Raw genomic sequence first — 5,525 nt, 5'->3', positions numbered from 1 at the left:
TTGACAAGCTGTCAAATGCAGTGAATTCTTCTTCAGCTCACTGGGAGTTTTCTGTTCCTAATGCAAGAAATGTGTCCCACACCGTCTTATCCTCAGTGTGAGAATGTTTCTGAGTAGCTCTCAGGCCTTTTGTCTCTAAATGCTCATTGAAAAAGGTCTGCTAGTTAGGGGGAAGGGGTCTCTCCCTCCCACCCCCGACATAGTTCTGCTTTTTGTGTAAGTGAGGCTCAGTTAAACCATGAGCCTAGACTCTGTGTTGACTGGCAGCATTTAAAGAGATTTTTGAAAGCACTGAGAGCTACAGATGCCCTCGCATACACATTAGACTAAGGTACAAACAGTCTCAGATCAGGCACCTGAGTCTGTGGTCTGCAATCAAGGAATAGATTCCACTCGTTTGAGTGGACTCTATTCATACCAGTGGCCTCCGGGCCTGTTCTTCTACCATAATTTACATCCAACACATTCGGAGATGCCTATCTGCCCAGACTGTGCTTCTTCGCTTTTTCTCTGTTCGGAGCTGTGCATATGAGAGGGATGTCTTGTGCACAAATGCTTCAGGAACTGATGTTTTTGATGGAGAAACATCATGTTGAGTGAGTCACAACCCAGACATCTCATTCCACTAGAAAATCAACCAGTGAGAGATTTGGTATTATGTATTAGACTGAAAAAAATCAAATATAATATTTCCCACTTAAAAAAACCCAAACCCTATGCCTAGAATTTGTTTTAAGAAAGACTGAGACATAGTGTCGTCTTTCCATCATGACATGCTTTGTTCTCTTCCACCTCAACACAGAGGTTGCCAAGGTCCCTGAGCAGAAGTTTGCAGTTGTCAAACACCTGAATGGAGGAAGAGCTGCCCGAGCACCAGCTTGAGCAGAGAGTGCAACTTTAATTAAAGACTAGGGACAAAAGTCCCTAAAGTGTAGCAAAGTTTGTGTATTTTGCTCCCCTTAGATTTATGAGCTATTGCTGATGAGTAATGTAATGGCCACAAACTGGATTTGGCTTTTTTAAAGACTGGATTTTTATGGCAAGCCTCCTCCCCTCTCTCTGCTGCCTAATTTACTCAGTGACCCGCAGACACAGGATTGAAAAAGTTACTATGCCCCTTTATTCAATGTGGGGGATCTTTGTTTCAGATTGATTTCAGATTGATTTTGGGTGTGCATTTTTAAAACCTGAAATCAGGTTTGCTTGATTTCAGGTTTGCTTGATTTCAGGTTTGCTTTTTTAAAACCTGGTTGCATTAGTTTTTATATATTGGCCATGTTGCATTTTTTCAACCCATAAAATATTTTTTCAGGCTCTGGGCATAAGTTATTATTAATATATTCTTTTAATTTTAAAACTTAAATGGAGTTCATGCCCGAGAGATTATAACATAATTTACTTCCTTAGAAAGCTACTGCTGCCCCATACTAAAGAGGTGCCATGCCTTGCAGAACAGTCACTTCTTTAATTTTAAAGTAAAGACAGCAAAAGAAGAGATTTACATGGGTTGCTTGCATACTTGCATTTGAGTTAATTTTTATTTCTTGTAAATGAACAAGTCCCATAGGATGGGGAAAATAACATATTCTAGGAATATAATAGCATATGGGAGACTAGCTCTTTAAAAATTTGCCGGGAGGGGAGCTTCATTTTAAATAAAGGACAGCATTCTTGGAAGAAATTAAACATTTTACTGAAGTGGTCACAGAAAGAGATACAGCAGTTCAAGGTAAGTGACTACTGTTTTCTTATGGTCCTACTTTATACAGGTACAGACTCTTAAAAGCAGACATATCTTTATTGCAAAAAACACCATTTTTCTCCTGAGAGATCCCCACATGATAATGACAGAGATAGTGGCATGCAAATGTTTCTCACAGTGTATATTCTCCAGTATTACTTTTAAATGAAATCATATACATTTTACTTTTAATTATTACTTCTTCTAGTTTATTTCATTTCAGTTTTTAACTCCAAAGGTGCTCCAATGTGCTTCATTTTTGATGTGGAAAAAAATCAGAGGATACAATTAAGACTTAGGAAACTGAGGAGGAGGAAATGTTTGCAAAGAAGGGGTAAAAATCTGGCTGTCTTGGAGGCAGTTCCAGATATTGTACCCCTTTAACCATAGCAGGTCTAAGATTTTACCCAGTCCACATTTAGGGCTATGATAGACAGAGAGATTTAGTTTAACATAGAATATCTCATATGATCCATGTTGTATATTATAACATATATGTATAATATCACTTCCAATATTAGAATACAAACCACAAGCAATTGCTAAGATAGTAGAGATAAAGCATAGCAAGCTGCTGATTTAAAAACAAACAAACAAACAAACTATTAATTAAACGAAGAGAGTCACAGAATTGTTAGAACTGCAGAGGGGCAACACAGCAAGGGTCAGGGTCCCTGCCTGAAAAGAGAGTTTGTGAGGCAGAGCTGGGATCTTTATCACCAGTTTTAGACAGCTTAAAAAGCTTACGAGATAAAATGACCACATATCGGTCTATCAGATGTAAAAAAAAAATGTGTATCATGCCAATTCATCAATAATGTACAACTAATCCACGGGTAATCAGGTTTATCGTATCAGTTTCCCAGGGCATTGGCTTGTTGTAGTCGACAGTATAAAGCTGGCTGTCTGGCAAAACCACATCACGCCAGTTTAAAGTGGCAAGGCTGGCTGGTTCAATGCTAGCTACTCATGTATACTTGGAGATTATGTGTTATGGAGTACACTGGCCCATGAACTCGGAGCATAGCAAGGCCACCATATCTTCTGCTCTATTGAACACCAGTTGGTCCAGCAGAGCAACCACCACCCCTGCAGAAATAGAGAAGCCAGTGAGATTGTGGCCTTTTACCTAGTATGAAGAGGCAACTGCTTTTAGTTCAGAGGGTTTCTGTTCCTAATGTTATGGAAGCTAGTCTTCAGGTGTTGTACCTGTACCACTCCTAGTTAGGCCCTCCCTTCACAGTGTATTTTGCAGTGTGTGTCATTCAAGCAGATACTACAAGTGTTCTCAATTAATCTTTGAATATGGGTGGGACAGCCCTTAAAAAAATGAAATATCCTTTTCCACTGAATAAAATCCATGTACATTAATTGAAATACTGATTGACAGTTTTTATCAAAAGCATTATAGAACTGATATTTCTTTTTAATTCTATTTTATTAATGGTTTGATAGAATTGAAATGATATGGCACAGAGATCTAGCAAAATAAGAATCACTTTGTTTCATTTATCTTCATGAAAATTATTGTTGTTATATTAAAGCAGCTTTTGTTATATTCTTTTCTTCTTTTACTTTCTTTTTCCTTTTCTTAGCAGCCTACAGCTGGTCGCACTAGCAGTTATTGTTCATCTAGTTTATATGAGTTTTGGCTCCCAAGTTACTGTATTTCAATATCCAGAAACAACTGAAAATTTATCCTCTGAATCTCAGATGCTTTTAAGGGGTATGAAAACTGGACAACAGAAATCCAGTGGATTGGAATTTTTTTTTTATTTAAACCATTCTTTTTTAAGTGGGAAATTGGCTTTCAGGTTTCCTATAGAAACCTTCCTGGGAGTAGGTATTGGCTATTTTCAGAATGTATTTGTTAAATGCTGAAGTGTTGGGGACAATGAATGCTTCCTCATACCCCTATGTGCATCCTTGCCTTGCCAAGTGCTCCTCCTCATACTATAGATAACGTTCACAATACGGGTGCACTGATAGAGATTTTGGGGGCTGATACGATAGCTGATTTTTAAGGAGGCATATCTGCTTAAACTGAGCCAATTTCCAATATAGCATGGAGAGCTGCATGCAGCTGGTGTGTCTGGTGTGGTGGAAGGGGAGGGGTGAGAGAAGGGGCATGGGGAGGGCAGATCAAGACCCGCTGTGGAGAGGGAGAGAGTGGGGCAGAAGGGCAGGGGCAGATGCTGCCCAATCAAGGCAGGAGGGGTGCAGGAAAGAGCCGCAGCTGATCTGGAAGGGTGCAGATGGGAGAGTGTGCCCTCCGAAGCTGCACAGGCTTGGGCGGGTAGGCTGCAGCTGTGGGCTGCAGCTGGGGCTGTGCTAGGCTCTTCTTGGTGAGGGTTGGGCTGGGCTGGGCTTTGGGCGGGCAGTGGTGGTGCTGGGAGGGGGCTACCAGGTGGGGTGGGGCTGCAGCCACCCCAAATTTTGCTGTAACACCCCAATCTCCCCCTTCCAGTACTTCCACCCCCAGCCCAGCGCAGTCCCAGCTCTTCCCATCATGTAGGTAGAGATAGGGTTTGACTTAGGGCTGTGCTGGGTGGGTGGTGGTGGCACTGGGAGGACAGGCTATGGTGGGGGCCATGGTGAAATTTAGGGTGGCTGCAGTCCCTCCCTGCCCAGTGCTGCCGCCACCTGCCCTGAGCCCAGCCCCCACCAAGAAGAGCCTGGTGCAGCCTCAGACCCAGCCTGCAGCTGCAGCCTGCACCACCCTTTTCCCCCGCCCCTCACAGATCCAGGGTCACATGCCCCCGACTCATGATAAAGAAAATTGGTTGTATCTGAAATCAGCCTGATGCAGTCAATAATTTGGTCAACAAATGACCTTGCATTTGCGCAGCTGCAGTGCAGCATGTAGGCAGTGAAGAGCGCAGCCTGGGGGCTTGGAGAGCTGTAGATGGTAAGTCATGTGTGGTGGAAGGGGAGAGGGAAGGGAAGCGGGGTTGCAGATCAACACTTGTCACAGTGAGGGAGGGAGTGGGGCATGAGGGCAGAGGCAGATGATACCGAGCCTGGGTGGTGTGGCCGCAGGATGGAGCCATGGCTTATCCAGGGTGGGCAGGGGCGGGCGGGTCCCCGGGCCAGATTCAAAGGTTCTGCAAGTAGTAGGGTGCCGATCCCCGCTGTAGTCAATTCTGCATGAACATCATGGACATAACACGAGTTACCGTTGTAGCTCTACATGGACGTGGGTCTGGCAGCCAGACATAAAAATGCTAAGTTTAGAAAATCTTTAGCCTAAATCAACACAGTTCTCAGGGAAGTGCAGTTATTGCTTCATCAACCATAATGTCTGGCATTTCTCCACAGGAGACAAAAACCTGCTGGCTGCCTCAGTTGCCGTTAGTGTTACCCAGTAGGAAGTATATACACATTTCTCAAAGCATTTTGTTTTTGTCCAGGGCTTCAGGCACAGCTGCATGAAGAGGAAATGAAGAGTGGGAATGATACTTCTTCAGCAGACTTCATTCTGCTGGGACTCCTGAGTCGGACCAATGTACACGTGTTCTCCCTGGCCATGATCTTATTAGCCTTCATCACTGCCTTGTCTGGGAATGCTCTCCTCATATTTCTAATCCAAGTGGATTCCTCCCTTCACACCCCCATGTACTTTTTCCTAAGTCAGTTGGCCTTCATGGACATCTGTCAGACCCTGATTGTTGTCCCCAAAATGGCAACAGACTTCCTGACCCCAGGCAACCCCATTTCTCCAGCTGGCTGTGGGGCTCAGGTTTTCCTCACACTGACAATGGGTGGAGCAGAGTGCCTCCTCCTG

General features: G+C 43.6%; 1 pseudogene; it reads left to right on the top strand.

Moving 5' to 3' along the window:
- The window catches only part of LOC112548837, a 9,844-nt pseudogene that overhangs the window by 3,786 nt on the left and 533 nt on the right, over nucleotides 1–5,525 (top strand).

Source organism: Alligator sinensis, unplaced genomic scaffold (assembly GCF_000455745.1).
Source record: "Alligator sinensis unplaced genomic scaffold, ASM45574v1 scaffold1616_1, whole genome shotgun sequence".
In the NCBI taxonomy this organism is placed as follows: Eukaryota; Metazoa; Chordata; order Crocodylia; family Alligatoridae; genus Alligator; species Alligator sinensis.
This window is presented reverse-complemented; position numbering and strand designations above follow the sequence as displayed.